The following is an 18559-nucleotide window of genomic DNA, read 5'->3' on the forward strand; positions in this document are numbered from 1 at the left end:
GTTCTGAATGTGAGATGTTAGCACACAGATCCTGATACAGCTCTTGTTATCCACAGAAGAATTCATCCTACATGGAGCAGAGCGTTTTGGCACCAAAAATGCAACCAAGTACAGCACAGTTAAGCCCCCTCGGATGGCACAATCCCATATGAAATGCTTTATTGCACTGGGGGCAGTGTGGTGGCATTCAAATTAAATTTATTTAAAGTATTTCCAGAATCAGACCCTTGGTGTCTTGCAGGCCTGAGCACTAATATGTGAAATAGGACATTTTTACATAATTCTGTTTAGCTGTACAGCAAAGAAATTTAAAATAGTCTCTAGATTATGTTATTTATCCTCTAATTACTTGAGGACAGAGTACCTCTCCTCTGTTTTTAAATTACTGCATAAATTAACAGTGTTCTAACAATAACAGCAGCAGCAATTCAGGACATTTACCAGAGAAAAAGCAACCATTAGCCTTGAGAATGAAATTTCACTGGAATCCACAAAATACTGTGTTAGGAAATATTATGATTGCCAACTTTCGCAATTTTGTTGAAAGTCTTCTAAAATGTGAGGGTTGGGGTGTTTGGGGTTTGTTTTTGTTTTTTTTTTTTCCCCACAAAGCCTGAGCTCTGGCATCATGTGAAAACATGAAAATGTGAGATTCTCAGTTTTAATTTTAGAAGACAACTAAGTTACTCAGCATTGTGGTTGCAAACAGAAATTGAAAACATGAACCCAAGGACCAGAGAACAATTAGGAAGAGCCCAAAATGCATTATTTTTAAATTCTTACACTTTGTAAAGCAATTTCTGACTCGGGGTGTTTCTATGCTCAGGGTTAACCATATTCAGTACCCCAATAAATCCTCAGCATCCTTTTCAAGGACTTCTCACCTTGGTTTGTGACAGAGGGGGACATCACATTTTAATGTGAAGGACCGTGATGAAGTTCAGTACTGGCTAATTTATTGTTTTTAAAAGCAGAACCAGTTGTTTGTACTGATGTAGTTCTCTTCATTTTGACAACAAGGTCAACAGTAGAAGCTGGTAGTATTTCTTCACGGGAAATTTCCATAGTAACTAAAATTTGGGATCTACCTCTTCACCTTCTCCTCAGAGAGGCTGAGGTGTGGCTCTCCCACACTATGGGATAACCCAGGTCTGGCAGAAGACAGCTCCCCATGCTCCCTAAGGACAGGGTGTTGTCTGCCTGCTCAGGTGCCAAGGAGGACCATTATCTCTTAAATCTGTGCAGGACACTGGCACCCAGCCCAATGGTTAGGAGCATTTCCATTTGGTGACTATGTGGAGCTTTCTGCACCATTTCCATTTAATCTTTAAGACATGTGGGAGTGAGCACAGAGTAACCACCTTCTAAACCTTCCTTGGTTTATGACCAAAACAAATTCCACTGGTCTGAGAAATCCCTGGCATTGTATGGCGGATGATGCCCCAGCCTGATGAAATTTGAGACTTTCATCAAGCCAACTACAAGGACTGGCTCCTTGTCCCTCACCTTGCAGCTGTCTGACCCATGCACACCCACCCACAGCCCCACTGATGGGGCAGAAGCCATACTATTCCCTTGCCTTTCTAAAGGGCTTTTAAGATCTACAGGTATGTTCCTGGATCCTAACAATGATGAAAATACTTAAAATACCTAATTGAAAAAATATCCTTTATCTTCCTCTTTTCCCACCCCTTCCCCACTGTGCCTTTATTACTTTTCTAAATATTGCATACAATGTTTTCGGTAAATAAGAAGGATATTAGAGTAGACAAATAATGTTTACTCACCAGCTCAAGAAAGGTGGTTTTGGCACTGATTCACAAGTTACTCACAACTTACAAAAATTACTTATACTGAAAGGGACAAGGAGTGTCTTTTTGTGTGCAGGTTGCTGAACAAACAATGAGGTCCTGGTCCCTGCCTGGCTTGCTGTGGCATTACCACAAACAATACTAATTCTTAAATACCTGCCTGACTTTAAGCACTTAGGTAAATAATTGTATTGATTGTTGTAGGCCTATTCACATGCATAAAACTAAGCATATATTCAAATATGTTGTGAAATCAGGAGTCGGGAGAATTTTGCAAACAAGGCATTTTTAGATATGAATTTACTTGTTAAAACCAGCTTCAAAAGGAGCTAATGTGGCAATCAGGCTTTTGGGCACGGCAGGTTGAGGAAGGAAAAGATTTCTTTTCAAGATGGATCCAAGGACTTTCTTGTACTTCAGAGACTCCTCACCAGAACCCCAATTACAGGTGAGAAAGGCAGCAAGGAAGCCCCCCCCAACCAATGCTTGCTCAGAGTTTAATGTGAGAGCAGTGTAAACTCAGAACTGCAGATAATCCATGGGGAAATCAGGGGGTTAGTGCCGAGAACTGATGGGGAATAACAACTGAAAGAGCTTTGGTTTTTCTAGGCTGGCGGGAGGTAGCTCATGCTAGGAAGCCTGCCAGCTCCAAACTGATGCTGGGAGCTTTGTCTCCTTTGGATTGTAGGAACACACTTTGCAGTCAAACTGATCTGAGAGATTTTGATAGTAAAAACAGCTGTCTCGTTGCAATGATGTTTTTGTTCCATTGTCAAAATTTTGAGTTAAATCCATGAGTGGGCTGCAGCTTGTTCAAACCCTGAACTCAACACCCTTTGTGCTCCTTTGGCTTTTCCACTGCGGTTCATGGGATATCTCCTTCCTGAGGAAAGGGCTAGGTGTAATAAAAGCCGTCAGTACAAGGAATTGCAGGTCTCCCTGATGCCTCCCCAGTGCTGGAGAGACAGAACTGGAGGAATGCAGTCTGTCCCAGACTGGTGAGGAGGGGAAATAAGGAGGAAGAGCAGGGTGTGGAAATGAAACACTCCAATGCTGCTGTGGCCAGGCTGCATCCCCAGCAAGCAGGTATGCCAGTGGAAGGGGGAAACTGTCTGGTACCTGAGCAGGGACGAGGCCAGCATGGGCAAGGGGAAGCAGTTTGTGGGTTGTACAGCACAAGGGGATTCAGGGAAGGGGTGTGCAGTGGGATGTCCCAGCCCCATCTTCCCAGCATAAACCATCTGAAGGTGCCTCCTGCCACTTTCTTAGAGGATGTGCAAACAAGAAGATGAGGTGCCTGATGGAGGAGTGCAGCACATCAGGCAGGAGCACAAGGGGCACTGCCCCTGTTTTTGTGCTGGCATGAGAGATGGGACAGCACCTCTGTACAGCCACAAATCCATTCTGTGTCACTTGAGGTGATGGGAACTATGGGCAGGCTTTCACCCTCTGGGGAGCCAGGAGCCGTGTGATGCCCTGAGTGCAGAAGGGTGCCTTGTGTGAGTGATCCTGTGTCTGCAGGTCTGCAGAACCCATGGCTCTGTGGCACTGTGTGTTAAGACAAACTAGGTATCAACAAAAGCCCTTCCTTTTAAATTGATATTTAAAAATTGTGACTAGAGACCCGTAACACAAGGGCTGCAGTTAAAGTGACTGTTTTCATAGAAACAGAGGTTACAGACAAGGTGGTATTCACATGGTGTTCAAGGGTCCAAGTTCTACGGGAAAAAATGTATTTCAAAGACTTGCAGCTCGATCAAAGCTGATAGCACCGACATAAAACCATAGCCACGGGCGGGAGCAAGCGCGCCCGGCGCGTACGGACCGCCGCTGAGAGCGCTGCCCGGCCCGCGCCCGGGAGCGGCGGCTCCGCGCTCCCTGCGGCCCGGGGGCGCGGGCAGCTCCGCGACNGGAGCCCGTCGGGGGCGGCTGCGGCGGAGCGCGGGCGCGGAGCGGCTCCGGGGCAGCGGCGGGTCCTGCGTACGGAGCCGCGACCCAGAATTAGCACGGGGAGCTAATTGCTGCGCAGCGTGCGGGTCGGTTTTGGCGTCAAGCGAGCCCCGGTTATTAGTGATTTTAATAGCTGGAGCGTGCGTTTAAATAAAATGAGCCGCTGCACTTTCCCGCGGCTGCTTCTGTGAGGAAAACTTGTATGTGATTTATGCAGTTTAAGTAAACTTTTCTGAGTGTTAAATTGTGCTTGAGCCCTGTGAATGGCCTCTAAAGGAAATTGTTCATGGTATACAGCTACTGTTGTTCAGACAATTCAAATAATGATATATTCTGTTGTATAAAGTTGTGATTGCTAAAATACTTGTAGTGAACCAATAAACAGTTTATTGGTCTGCATCAAATATTAACAGAAATTTTGTTCAGCGCAATATCAAATTCACACATCCCTGAGCGCTGTTAAAAGCAGTGGCAGGAATGGTTTATTGTTTTGTCTCTCTTGTGGACTTCATTAATTTACTGAGAATTTCTTCTCTCCGCAATGCCATCCGTGGAAGGGTCCCTCCCCTTCTTCTCCCCCAGTTTATTGAGAAAGCATGTCTAAACTTCTTCATGCTAGTCCACATCTGTGGCTATTAGGGCAATCTGGTCCACAAAAGATGGCATACATTTAAACTAGTAATTCTGTGTCTAAAGTAATGCTTCTTGGATAGTTTCATACATTTAGCATTGCATTGTTTTGTTACTTGTTGCTTCAGACAGGATACATTTTTTCTCATCATCCTTTTTTTATGTGGGGAAACTGTTTCCATTCCTTAATAAAGCTGAATTTTTATTTCTGCTTTGAAATTGAAGGCATCATGTGGCCTGAGATGTAACACAAGCAAGTAGGAAAGACTTGCGGTACAAATGCCTTGAAAATAATCAATGCTCCTAGCTTTGGAGACTTTCCAGAAACTTTTTAAGCATGTTTTGAGAATTTACTTGAAATGGTACAGCAGCTGATAACTTGACTTAATTGTTCTAACTTAAAACTCTTAATTTAAAAAAAAAAAAATTATGGTGTAAAATTGAATTGTGTAGCTGGAGAATCAAATTGTCCATGTAATTCTTGTGCCTCTTCTACTCACCCACCAACAGGTCAAAACATTTGGCTAAATAACAAGTGGTGTATACTTTTGGTTTTACGCTCATCAGTTTGTTTTGCTTTACTTTGCTTAGCCCACTCCCCTCAGCTCATTTTCTTTTAAAATAGTACGTGGAGACTCCATTCCCATGACTCGCTAATCTTATCACCATTATTTGGTTGAAATTTTTGAATCAGGTTCCTGTTTCAAATACCTCACAACATTGGCAGCCTTAGGTTCCATTAGAAAAGCTTCATTAGGGAGAAATAAAAATGTTGTTGATAACTCCCCCTCCAACAATAAGCCCCGTATTCAACTCCACGGTGTGTGCGGATATGCCTTGAATTATAAGAAGGAATTAAACTCAGGTATTCACACAAAGAACTTGATCTCAGAATATCACTTAAAGAGTCTTATGTGTTGCTGTGTTGTTATGCGTACCTGGTTAATATGATTTTCTCTTTTTTTTCCTCTGAAAATTTAATAATTTAGCCATTAATCCTGCAAATATTAGTTGCATGTTTAACTTCAAGCCTGCGAGGCGTCGGGCTGAATTCTGCGTGGCTGTGTTTGTGTGTCAGTGTGTATGTACACTCTTTTCTCTTTTTTTTTCCCTCTGAAAATTTAATAATTTAGCTATTAATCCTGCAAATATTAGTTGCATGTTTAACTTCAAGCCTGCGAGGCGTCGGGCTGAATTCTGCGTGGCTGTGTTTGTGTGTCAGTGTGTATGTACACTCTGCTGACAAAGAAAACAATTAGAGACGTTACTAATTTTCTGCTGTCTTCCCAACTGTTATTTATGATGTGTAGTAGTACAACAGCTATTCTGAAATCGGCTATAATTCTCTTCAGTAAGATTTGTTTCTTCTGTGCCAAATTTTGCAGTAACCAGATGCTCTTAAGGTGTCTTCAGCCGGAGAACAAGCATGAGCAATGCTGAAGACTAATTATTCCTTGCAGTAAATTCCTTCTGCAATAAATTCACAGGTTGTTAGATCTAATCTGTGGAAATGATTGTTAAGATTGCTTATGCAGTGAAAAATGCTTTTATAAATCTGTGAAAACTAGCATAAGCTCTTTGAATGCTAAGAAAATATTTTTGAGTTAATTTTGCCTGGCTGTGGTAACTTATTTGGGACAAACTGTTAAATGAAGTTGCAAATTCAAATCCTTTTCATAAGCCGTGGAACACTACGGTTTTAATATGAAAATTTTAAATGTAGCCTGGAAGTGGAGGAGTCATTTGGTAGACCATGTAAGGAAGGAAATCTCACCCTGCCGTTCCCAGTGTATAGTTAGTTTCCTTGTACCTGTGTATTTTTCACAGCAGTAGCAATGTATATTTCGTTAGTGCATGGAGGAGTGTCCTGGATTAACAATCAGGTTATTCTCATTAAATTTCACATTGTACTGCACATGACAGAAAAATAGTTAGGAACAAAAAATATATTCAGAGTTACAAACAATAGTATATATAAAAGTAAAGCCATTCAGGCTTAAATACATCCTTCTTTTTGGTGGCTTAATTTAGTAAAAAATACAAGATTTTTTTTTTAATATGTCTATGAAAAAAAATGTAAGTACTCAAACCTTTTGGCATTTTGCTCACTTTGATATGAATAGGGAGAACTTGTCAAATCTCTTTCCCTTCCTTTTCTGCTGAAAATCCTTGTTGGGACTGTTGATTAAGAGATCCCATCAGAAAACAATTGTGTCATGGCAGTCAAATTCTTAAAACAATACTTCATCTTTATTTGCAGATCTTAACTCAAGTAATGATGTTTAACAAACACCTTGTTTTAATCAGGTGAGGATAAGCCCTTCAATTAGGATGCAAATAATTGCTCCTCTTGGTTGGGTCATTTGGGGCCTGGAGGTGCTGCCATTTGCAGGTAGATTTGGTGCTACCCAAGGTTTGAAGCAGGAGAGAGGAGAAAACTGGAATAAGGATTTAAGTCCCATGAAAAATATTCTTTTATTGGAGCATTCAAAACCCGATCCAGCTCCCTTCTTTGTCAGGCTGTTCAGTTGATCTTGATTTACTGCTGCAAGAGGTGTGAGAGGAAAATTGGATCCAAAATAATGTTCACTGCAGAGATGGTTCCAGTGAGTGTGTCACAGAGTAAATATTTAATTAAAAATAGTCAAACCTCTTTTCACTCAGTCTTTCTGCTTGTGCTTTAATTATGTATTTTAATTATTTCAAAGATGTGTAAAATGAGATGAGAAAGACTACACGGGCATAATCCTTCCCATTTAAAATTATTTGTCTGCAGCTGCCTAAGTCCTGGCATTAGGAGTCACATACAAACATGTTTATTTAACATCAGCGTTATCTGTTAGATTGTACATGGTTCATTAACATGGAGAGAATACTTTTTGTTTAATAGTGTGTGGGAGCTGCCAGAGGTCAGGAGAGGTTGTTTGCCTGAAGTGGAGATGGCATCTTGGCTTTGCTCTCATGGTGTTTGTCACCTCCGCTGTGCCCGGAAAGCGCTTCCTTCGTGCCGTGCTGAGGTATTCCCCTGGTGCTGAGCTGCAGAGGCTCTGTGCAAAGCCAGGAGTCTGCTGCAGGGCTCTGGTAAGGTTTATGGGGAATTTCAAGGTTTGTTGGAATTTTTGGGGATTGTTGTAGTTGGGGGTCGGTTAGAAAAAGCAGCTTGGAAAGGATGGAGATGGAGGGGACAGAGGAGCCTGGGAGGTTGCTGTGGTGCCCACAGAGTGTGTGGCTGTGATGGGGGGGATTTTACAGATTTGGGGGGATGATGGCTTGAGAAATTGAGAGTGTTTTGTGTGCCAGTGAATAGTTTTTTGTTGGCCTGGCTGGGTCAGAGCTGCACTCAGGACAGCTGTACCTGGTGAGCTGCAAGAGGTGGCAGCTCCTCTGCTGGGGCAGCACAGGATGGGGCCCTTTTCTCTCCACAGAGCTTGTGGGGGGTTCTCCACCTTTTCTACTGCTGATTAGAAACATGCTTGAACGTATAAAACCATATCAGGGACTCCAGAAATACAGAATTACCCATGGCCTCAAGTTTAAAAAGGTCAATTAAAATGTTTTACCGTGACTTCTGTAAATAAGGTAATAGCCATGCACTGCACACAGTGTTGGGGGAGAGATGTGCACGCCCATCTCCCTGCACAATTTTAATTTTCATTTCAGCTTCTTGAAAATGTTTCTAAATGTTTCCTACAAGTCGGTGAATTTCTCCATCTTCATTTGGATGTTGGGGGCTTTTTGTGCCTTGGAGGAAGAAGATAATTTAAATTTCCATTAGAAAAAGGTAGAAAATTGCCTTCTTTGATTTTTATCACGCAGAGATCCCTGGTAGATAATAACCAAAAAGCGTTGAATAAAATGAGCATTATTGTAGAATTCAAAGTGCTGTGGAAGATGCAATGTGACTGAAGCATACCGCAAATGTGCAGTTTTTTAAGCGCATAACAGTAAAAATAGAAAGGCTTAAAAAAATAAGCTGGACTACTGTGTTGATTATAAGTTGTAGCTGAATCACTCTTAAGGCCTGGATATTGTTTTTAAAAAGCCAGCAAAACATCTATTTCTAAAAAAATAGCATGTTCCCTCAGAAGGGGGGAGAGGGAGAGAGAGAGAGAGCAAAAGTGTTATCTTGGAGGAGGGAATGTCTGGGGTAAGGTTTTTTTCCTTTGAATTATTTTCAACAAGTACTTACTCTGTTCTGTATTTTTAAGAAATTATGTGGACAGCAATTTTGTTGCTTTACCAAGGCAGTGAAAACACCAAGAATCCTTTTTATAATTTGGAAAGAATGTCAAAAGAATGAAGTAGTTAAACCTAAGTGTATTAGATCATACGCCTTAAATGCATAAATAAGCATAGCTGCAATCACAGAAACCAATGTTAAAACCACCAGGAAAACTCACCCACAAACCGTAATGACTTAAAGGGAATGACCTCAGCCATTGTGAAATTCATGCCTATTTGTTGACTGACATTTATTTAGTAGAAGCAGGGTGCGTGTTTTGTTGGGGTGTGGGATTTTGTTATTTGCAAGACTGCTGGGGGTTTTTTTGTTGTTGTTGCCAGGTTTGAATACGAAGAGTGAAAATGGGCTCGAGGCTGTGAGAGCCTGGATATGATTTGGGCCGTAGCAATTTGAAAAGCAGGTGAAGGATTTGTTATTGATGCACAGAGACTGGTGGAACTGAAGTTTGTTGTTCAGATGTTAGAAACTTCCTTGATGATAGCCCACTTCTAACTTATTCCCAGCTGGTTTTCTGTTAAGGAAATGAAGGTTTAAAGTATTTGGTTACAAACCTGAGATTTCTTCACGTCCATGTCTTTGTGTGAGTGCTGCATGAAATGTTGGTGTCATTCATCTCCCCTCTGCTTTTTGGAGAGGAAATTGATGCATAGTGGAACCTCAGCTTGCCTTTGCTGCAACACCACTTAATAATTCAGGGAAATGGAAGTCTTGAATTATTTTAACTATAATAGACTTCTTCAGGAATGTTTTTACATAAACCAGCATTACAGATTTCAAGCTCGACCAGAGCCATCCCTCTCTGCAAACAGGATTTCTCTCTGCTGCCTGCTCCTGCCTGTGGGCTTCTACATCTATGGGTTGCAATGATCAAAGTAGTTCCAGTTTTAATTGTCCCTTAGATGTGCAGAGAGGTTTGAGAAAATGGGTAAGTTAGTGCTGTTGGCTTGAACACCTAACTCTAGACGTTCGGTCTTGTCGTGAGGAAATTGTTCTTTGCCATTCCTGGTTTTGAGAAGGAAAGCAGCCCAGCTAAATTTAAAAAATAATCCTAAATAAAGGAAACTAATTAATACTAGTCAGTCCAAATAGTAACTGGTCAACCCATGGAGAGTTGGTGCCTCTGTCTGTGCTGGCAAGAACGGACTTCACAGAGAAACTCAACCAGAGCAGGACTTCCAAAGACAGGGACGTGGGGAATGTTCCTTAAATTCAGCAAATGCCTTAAAAACTGGACATGCCTCTAGGATTACTCAGGCACCCACAAGAAACAGTGAGGGGAAAGTGGGGCAGGCATCTGAAATGTTTTTGTTTTTTAAATAGGTTGAGTAAGCAAAGCAGTCTGGGGGCCCCAGTTATTTACAGCTCTGTCTGTGCACCACGCAGAGAGCCTCATCAGCTGTCTTAGAGACAAGTTTTCCATCTATTGCAAAGCGTGTCTTTTGATGACACATTTGATTTGGCTGTTTGCTGTGTAATTGTCCTACAGCTACTTTGGAAAGAACTTTGATCAGTTTTGAATATAGATCTGTATCACTAATTTTGATTCCCCTTGCGACTGCTCTTCTGTGCTCAGTTACCATCCGTAGAGTTTAATTGCAACTATCTGACAATTCTTTGTTTCTAAGACAAGTCAAAATGTATTTACAAAATACTTTATCCTCAGTAAATGTTGACAGTGTGTACTTCATTTTTGTAAGCTATGTAAATTTATTATTTTTCCCCACTACTGTGGGTGAAACAAGACAAAATCTTGTCTAGAATTGAGCAATACTTTTATTTGAAAAAGAGAGATTTTTTTCCACCCCTTAACAAACTAAAAAGCACCATTTTTTTCTGAAAGATGACACTTTTTAAAGTAAAACATGTGAATGTTATTTTCACTGTATCCAAATTTTCCTTTTTATTCTTCTTTTGTAGGCTGACTTTATTTTTGAATTTATAAACCCATGTTTTTTGCTAGCTTACATTTGATAAGTGCTGTGTTGATACTACTCCTCTTCACTGAGATAGTTAGGAGTAAGCCAGCCTTAATGCTTGTAGCAAAATACATAAATTTTCTCCTTCCTTGTGTTCAACTATGCATAAATGTATTAGATCCAGTCGTGCTCACACTGCAGTTCCCAATCATTTCACTCAAGTAAGTGAGTAATTCCTTATTGAGTGGGAACACTTTTAAACCTTCTGTACTTGTTGCAAAAGTGCATTTTTTTTTTAAATCCCATCGTAACTGCTGCCAATGCAAGTCCATCTGACTTCTTCAGTGCCTGAGCCTTTCAAAAACTAGAGTGGGAATCAACATCTTTCTGTGCTGTCCATGCTCCTATTTGCAAATCAGCAAAGTTTCCAGCATCAGTTTAAAAAGTTGATAAATCTGAATTGGGTGGAGAGAGGGAGGTACCACAGCCCTTTTGTGGTGTCACACCTCTGACCTGGTACTCCTAAGTGTGTTGGTAGAATTAGGTGTGCAGCTGGAAGATAGGGGAGACACAATTTTTCTTTTTATTTATTGAAATAAAATGATGAGATCCTTATTCTGTGTAGCCTTAGTGGCCTGTTGTGTAAATATGTACGTTAGAGAAATCTTGTTTTCAATAAAATTCATTTCTCTCTGAATAAGAGGCCAGCTTAGGTCTCTGACCAGAAATACATAATCATTCAGCAATGCTGTAAATGTGTGTAACCCTGCACAAGGCAATGTAAGATTGTTTTGTATAACCACTTTCACAAATTTTTGCTGTCTTTCCCTCTTCAGTGTCTCTTCACCTGAAAACTCTTAAGTTGTGGTTTGAAGGAAGGCGTGTTCTGCCTGTTATATATGATTTTATATTGTTTGTTTGGCAGCCATCCTTCCTCTTCACTGCAGCAGATGAATATCATTTGGGGAGGAGAACTAGATGGGGAGGGGGCCGAGGAAGCCAAGTGAGTCTGCTGTAAAATATTTGAGATGCAGCAAAACCTTCTAGCTAGATTAGTTCTGAAACACCACTTATGCCCCCCTGCAAATTAGGGGTGGGGTGTGGAGGCAAATGCTTGGTTTCTAATTGAGTGTAATTAAGGATGCTGCTGCTCAAAGTCAGAGGTGTTGATGTTGGCGCTTGATGCTTTCCCTCTTAAAGCCCAGGGCTTCTCCTTGCCCCAGCCCCCTGCCACAAATCAGGGTTATTCAATCACAGCAGTGGTTTAACCGTGTCTGTGGTGGAGCAGGGTGGTTGCTGAGTGATGCACAGAAGCGTTGTGCCCCGGTTTAGGACGGGAAGTGGAAAATGAATATTGTTTTGAACTTGAACTCTGTGAGCAGACAGAAGGTAATTATTGGAGCTGGAACTCCCCCGGGGGAGTGATGCTCTGCACTTGTAAGAAACACTGGGGGGTCTTAAATATCTCGTAGTGTTTAACGCTTTGGTTTTACATTTCTGCTTTTTAATTGATCTTCTGCTCTTCTCTTTTCTTGGCAAATAGAGGAAGAAACAATTGGATGTAGACTTAGTGTGCTGTATTTATTGATAGACACGCTTCTGCCCTCCTTTTGCTGGTGGGGCAGGACTCTTAAATTTCAGTCTTGGTGTTACTTTCTGTTGTAAAATTAACTCCTTTGCTGCTGGCTTACTTAATGGACCTATTATAATTTGAAAAATTAATTGTTCATTAAAAGCACATAAATATATATGAAGCCATTGAATCCAAAGCTGTAAGCCACTTGTGTCATATTTAGCTTTGATTATAAATTTGATTATAAATGTATCTGTCTTAAGAAGTGGAAAACCCCACTGTAATGACACAAAATCTGCGTGGTTGTAAAGTTAACATTTTGAGAATCAACTTTTTAATAATATGTTACTACTAAAATAGTACTAGCCTTCTATGGGGACAAAAAAAAAAAAAGGTAAATCTCTGCCTTCACTGAATATTTTGCCGTATTTCAGTGGCCTGTGGCTTCAGTAATCTACCGAAGTGTTTTTACCTTTTTCCCCCCTCTCTTTTGGCTGCTACTTTACAAGTTCTTCAACAAAGAATAGTGAGTGCAATATTTCTCCTTTTGTTTGCAGACTGTGTGGGGTCTTCTGGAGATTTTTTTAATACTGTTCCTTATTAGAGAACTAAACAAGAGAAAATATTTTTCTGTTAATTTCTACCTATGGTTTTCTTCTCAGAAAGGAATAATTCCATATTTTAAAAACACCATTTAAAGTATTAAAGTGAAATCACACTAATTTTCAAAGTATAATTAAATACATACTATTTACTATAAAGTCTCCCTGACCAAGTTCAGAAGACTATTTTAATGGTGATGAGGTTTTAGAGGCAGTAAAATTAAGTCACTTTAAAAGAAAATTGTGTGATGATTTATTGTAGCAGAGCAGGTGAAATTCCTCTCGAGATTTTAATATCTTCCACCTGGTATAGAAATGAAAAGAAAATATTCTTTAGCTGGTGACTAATTTGTCACTAATACCCAGGGGTTCCTTCATTACAATGCTGAGATGTCAGTTCTAAGAGAAACGTACAGTGAAAAAACCGAGTGCAACTTCCCGTTGGAGACAGTTACAAAAAGAAATAAAAATAAAGGTCTGGAAAGCAGCCGAAGTCGTGTGAAGGAAGGCCCTAAAGCTATCAATCAGGGCAAAATGCCTGGGGAAGGATTTTACCTGCAGGCTTCAGTGGAATTCATGAGGACAAGTTTGGGGAGGGAAGTCAGCGGACAGGACTCCGAGGAGGATGCAGCGATACCCAGCCTGCTTCACCTACTGCAGCCTGCTGATTGCTGGAGGAGGAACTGGAGTGCTAAAAAAGAAAAGCCACACTCTGCTTACTGATGGCTTTTATTCTTTATCGCGGTGTTAAATGAATTGAATCCAAGGCTTGGGTGAAAAAGCTGCTGGGGAATATCTGCAGCTCGAAGCTTTCAGCAGAGAGCGCGGTGTTTCTGCCACATCAGTGTTTTGACAAGTCATTTTTCCCAACTGAACGTTACTCCAGTGTTCAGAGGCTGGTGTGGTGTCCTCACTTTGCCTTTTGCTGCAGTAACAAAATTTTAACTCCGCTCTTGTCCTTCCAGTGCTGCCGTTTCCAACAGCTTGGAGTGAGGGAGAGCATGAGCCAACGCAGTCCCAGGGGAGAGTGAAGTAAGGATTTCAGTCTCTCTCCCTTAAGAAGCAAGCTGCTGACCCTGCAGCAGCAGCATTCTTGCTTTTTGAGGGCTTTCTGGTTTAGTCCAAATCAAAAAATTGCTCAGGAAGAGTGTTTGCAGCAGTAGATGTCTGTGACAGAAGCAGTGATTAGTGTTAGGACTCCAGTGGTGTTAGAGATTTGGGAAGGAGAAGTGAGTACTGCACCAAACAACACAAAAAATGTTGTTTCCAACATTTCCATGAATGTTGGAAACAACCTGCCCAACAACTTTGTGGTGGAGGTGTTTATGTCACAGGGGGAGCCCTGGCATGTCCTGCAGACTCCAGGCCATGGTAACACAGTTCTGTTTCTCACTAGGAAGATTTAATCTCAGCTGTTCTATGGTTAGTTGGAGAAATGGAAGATTTTATGTTCTGTCAGAAGGAGATTATTGGAAAGGAAATTTATGTGATTTGCTACATTTCGTCCAGTTCTAGTGTATTCTTCAGTCAGAGCACTGAGGTAAGAAACACTCTTGCATGTGTGCTGGGTTGATGATGCCCAGGTATCCACCCAGCTCCTCACCTGCTCCCCATCCTCAACAGGTCAGGGGAGAAAATATGAAAAAAAAGCTCATGGGTCAAGATAAAGACGGGGAGATCACTCACTATTTCCCGTCACAGGCAGAACAGACTCAGCTTGGGGAATGTTAATTTATTGCCAATTACAGTAGCATCAATGGTGAGAAACAAAGGCAAGAACTCAAACAGTCCTGCCCACCTCCTTTGCCAGGCTCAGCTTGGCTCCCACATTCCCAGTTCCTGTGGCTCACCCAGGGGCTGGGGAGTGAGAGCCTGCAGCCAGACTGTGCATTTCCTTTTCACCACTCCTTCCTCACCCTTCTCCCTTGCTCCAGTGTGGCTGTGCAGGCTACAGTTCCCCCTGTCAGGAGAACCAGCTCCTGTTTTCTCCAGGACCTGTGGCTGTTTCTGTCACATTTTTCTTTCCTGTCGTGCTGGATTTGCCTTTTGCCAGAGGTGCCACCAGCCTCAGACAGGTCCTGCTGTGGAGCTGGATGGAAGCAGCTCAGGACAGACCTCACCCTTCCCTGCAGCCCCCAGCAGTGCCTGCTGCAGACACCTGGTAGAGCCTGACAAAATCAGCACTTTTTAATCTCACATCAGGCTGTGCAGTGGTGGCACATCCCATCCAGTAGGAATTCCTGCCAGGTTTAGAGCAGGGAATGGTGACAGAAAGTCAGCCAGCTTTGCTTGTCCTGCCTCCCACCTGAGGTAAGAGACCTGAGTGTTAAAATCAGATCCACCTCTCCAGAAGTCTCTGAGTTGGTGCACAAAGGCTGCTGGGGCATCTTGTGGGCACAAGCGATCCTGCATCAAAAACTGAGCTTGTGCTTGACCGATGTTTAAGGACTGATTTTGATTGAAAATGTAGTTGTACTTGTATGGTAACGTGCTGGCTGGGAAATGTGTTGTCTTTTACATGAATTCCTGAACTAGTGACAGTTTTTTTGCATGTTCAGGATCTTACATTTCCTAGATATGTTTTCTTAAGTGTGTTTTTTGATTTTAAGTTGCCAGAAAATTTGTAACTGCTCTGAAGACTGGAAAGGCTCCTGTAGGGGACTTCTCTTCCCTGCCTCTCCAGAGGCCAAATCTTCTTTAATGTTTGGGGGGATGTGCCTGTATTCTATTAATATCCATATCTAAAGTGTAGAAACAGATGAGATGGTCTTGCCAACAAATGATGGCCATCCTCTTGATTTTAATCATCCATCCAAGGCTTAAATAACACATAAAACTTTCTTGATATGTTGGGCTTCAGGGGTTTTCAGCTATTAACCTTAAGCTTGCACGGCAGCATTTTTTACCTTATTTATGCTCCAAAGGAAGGCATGTTCAGTTCCTCATGAGCCACTTGCCATTCCTGATGGTGATGGCAGCTCTGTGCCCAGGAAGAGCCTGGAGAGTGCAGGGCAGAGGTTGTCTGAGGAGGGTAAATGATCCTGCTGTTCTCACTGGAATTAGGTTTACTTTGAGAGGGATCTTGCTGAAGATTTGCCTGTAGCTGCTAACAAGGTGGTAATGAAAGTGTGCTGCTAGTGTTATCACACATGAATGTTCCAGATGCTCTGGCAAACTAACATTTTGTTGTGCTTCTTTTTTCTCCTCAAGATAGCCTTACATTTATGTTTTTGCCCTGGGAAGCAAGTTAGAAAAGTCATTTGAAGAGCAGTGAGCTCAGGAGAGAGAGCTCTATGTAAGCATTTTTGTGTTTAACCTGACAAGCCAAAGTCTTGCCCCAAAATGTTGTCTGCTGCTCTCCAAAGAAGCTGTCAGCCCTTCATTAATCATTTAGTGGTCCTTCAACTGCACAGTAAACAAAACCCACCAGGCCTGTGTTGTCCTGCTTGCAGCCAGTTCTCTTTTGCTCAACACCTCATGGAGAACTTGGTTTGAAACCCAGTCTAGCGAGGTGCAGCCTTCCCCAGCAGACTGCTCTTAATGGCCCAGATGTCTCCTTAATGACAGGGTTTTGTTGTGCCAACACCATGCTCTCTGTCTCTCCTCAAGTGGATGCTCTCATCGTTGATGCAAATACCATTACCAGAAGAAGCAGAATGGAACCTGCAATGTTGTAGTCTCTGGAACTCAAAATTTTGTAATTACTCTTGGCATATGCTCGTGGAAGTTATTTCATACAGAGGTTTTTCAGCATCACTGAAAAGCAAGCTCCAAATTTTGTCGTGTTTATTTTTGTAGTGCCTGAAGAGGTTGATACACCCTTGTGACTTTTGGAAGTGCAATTTGGATTCTGCAAATTAAATGTTAGTAAAGAAGAAATAGCTGGGATGTGATTTGTTGGGGTGTTTTTCACATGGTCCCCTGACAGTGAACAGTCGGGTGCTCAGATGTTAGTGCATTACTTATGCAAAAGGAAGTCAGAGTTTAGTTGCCAAAATCTGACTTGTGAGTGGATGGAATATAGGTATGCTTTGCCCTGAAGCCTAAGCCTAGAAGTTACACAGCAGTTCCCAGCACGGTAAATTTGAAGATTTCCAGGCTCACTTAAGTGCTGTCAGCCAAGGCTTGTGTTCAGTCTTAAGCATTTTTCGCTTCACTTAGGAGAGCCCAAAATAATCAGTGCTTGGAAAGGAAGCTGTGTTATCCTGACATGAGTTTAAAAGAAATATTACTCCCAGATTGCATATGTCTAAAATACACTTCTCAGATTTCTTCTGCTGAATGTTAACTTACAATGGTGAAGGTAAGTGACTGTGAAGATAATTTTCATGTTTAATTAGTTGTGTGCATGATTCATATGTGTTTTATTCTCATTTCAGTTTCTTGCCAGCCATGTATTTTTATATTGCTGTAAATCTGTGAGTGTATATTTGGAGGCAGTACTTGTAGAGTGATGGCCACCAGCTCTCATCTTTTTGAATGTACTAAATGCATTTTTAATCTGAGGATTTTAACCCTCTAGATACTGACAAAGCAGATTTATTTTTTTCCAGTACAAAAGAGATACAATCCAGTTGTCTTTAACAATGCATGTAATCTCAGAAGAGTAAACCCCAATGATTGTCCCTTAAAAAACTCCTCAGAGAAAGAATTGCTTGGAGGAAAGAACCTGCTAGGCTTTCTTTGGCTTAAAAATACTTGCAAGTACCCTGAAGCCAACCAGTGTGTTCACTGATACTAAACATCAGTGAGCAACCTCCCACCCATCCCTAAATGCAATTTAATTTTCTAGTTCTCTAGTGGAACTTTTTGGCTCTGTTTTTAACTGCAGTAGATGGCTGTCAAGCTGTAAGCGTGACAAGAAGTAAACACCTAAAGTGCTGCAAATACCTAAAGTAGATATCAAAAAATAATTGCTTCAACGTCTGTGTATGAGTATAATTTATGGATTCTGTGGTGTGGGCAGAGTCTTCAAAGTCATTAAACTAATTTGTTTGTGAGGTAACATTATAATAGTAAAAGTGGTGCCAACTTCAGCTGTGTTGGAGTATTTAATTGTTATCCTGTGTTCATGGGGAAGTGCAGGTAGCTGTCACCTGAACAGGGGAGTCATTTGGGCTTGTCTTAGGTGGCAGTGGAGCCCTCCTGAAGCAAGAGTGTTGATAGATCCCATGTATGACAAAAATACATCACAGTTCCAGACTGGATTGTCTGGCTGAGAGCTGTGTCCTGCTCAGCCTGGCTGTGTGTTCCTGTCTCCCCCTCAGTAGTGGTGCCATTGGTGTGCTGCAGGCTGGATCAGCAAGTTCATCCAGGAGAAAAACAGTCAAAGATGAGTTTGTTGGTCACTGCAGGAGGTTGTGGCTGGCCCAGGGACAGGTTGTGTCTTTGGTCAGTAGTAAAACCCCTGAATGTTTGCAATCATTAGGAGTTTATCAAATCCCAGGATAGGTGATGATAGAGTTTTGCAATTACCCTTGATAACAACTTCCAGGCAACAATTTGGGAAAGAAGCCAATTTGCAAGTAGTCATTGTAGCTGTTGAGGATTGATCAGCTTAATGCTTCAGTTTAGGTGGGTTTTTTAATGTTCTCTTTTATTCACTTAATTTATAAAATTTCAACCCTTACCTGGCTTGAACTTCCAACAGCATGTGCCAGGTCCTGTCCTCTTCATTCACCTATTTCCCAAGGGCAGTTTTAGGTAGGTATTTTTGAAATGTGCATCTTAAACACGTTCCAGAAGAGGTTCAGAGGAAGATGTGAAGTTTACTGTTGCTTTCTTTTGTAACAACCAGAGAAGCTGGAGGAAAATCATGGTTATGTATTGAATGA

General features: G+C 41.6%; 1 protein-coding gene across 3 annotated transcripts in view; it reads left to right on the forward strand.

Annotated features, from left to right (window-relative positions):
• Positions 1-2174: 2174 nt before the first annotated feature.
• EYA2 (EYA transcriptional coactivator and phosphatase 2) overlaps positions 2175-18559 on the forward strand; it is an 89750-nt gene continuing 73365 nt past the window's right edge. The window contains exon 1 of one of the 3 annotated variants that reach the window (XM_039699814.1): positions 2175-2259. The gene's annotated coding sequence lies outside the window, so the exon portion shown is untranslated. Of the gene's footprint in view, positions 2260-2878; positions 2898-11859; positions 11940-18559 lie in introns of those variants that run through there. The other 2 variants (XM_039699815.1, XM_039699817.1) reach the window with 2 other exon arrangements.

The sequence above is a fragment of the Passer montanus genome, unplaced genomic scaffold, assembly GCF_014805655.1.
Source record: "Passer montanus isolate IOZ18808 unplaced genomic scaffold, ASM1480565v1 scaffold139, whole genome shotgun sequence".
NCBI lineage: Eukaryota > Metazoa > Chordata > Aves > Passeriformes > Passeridae > Passer > Passer montanus.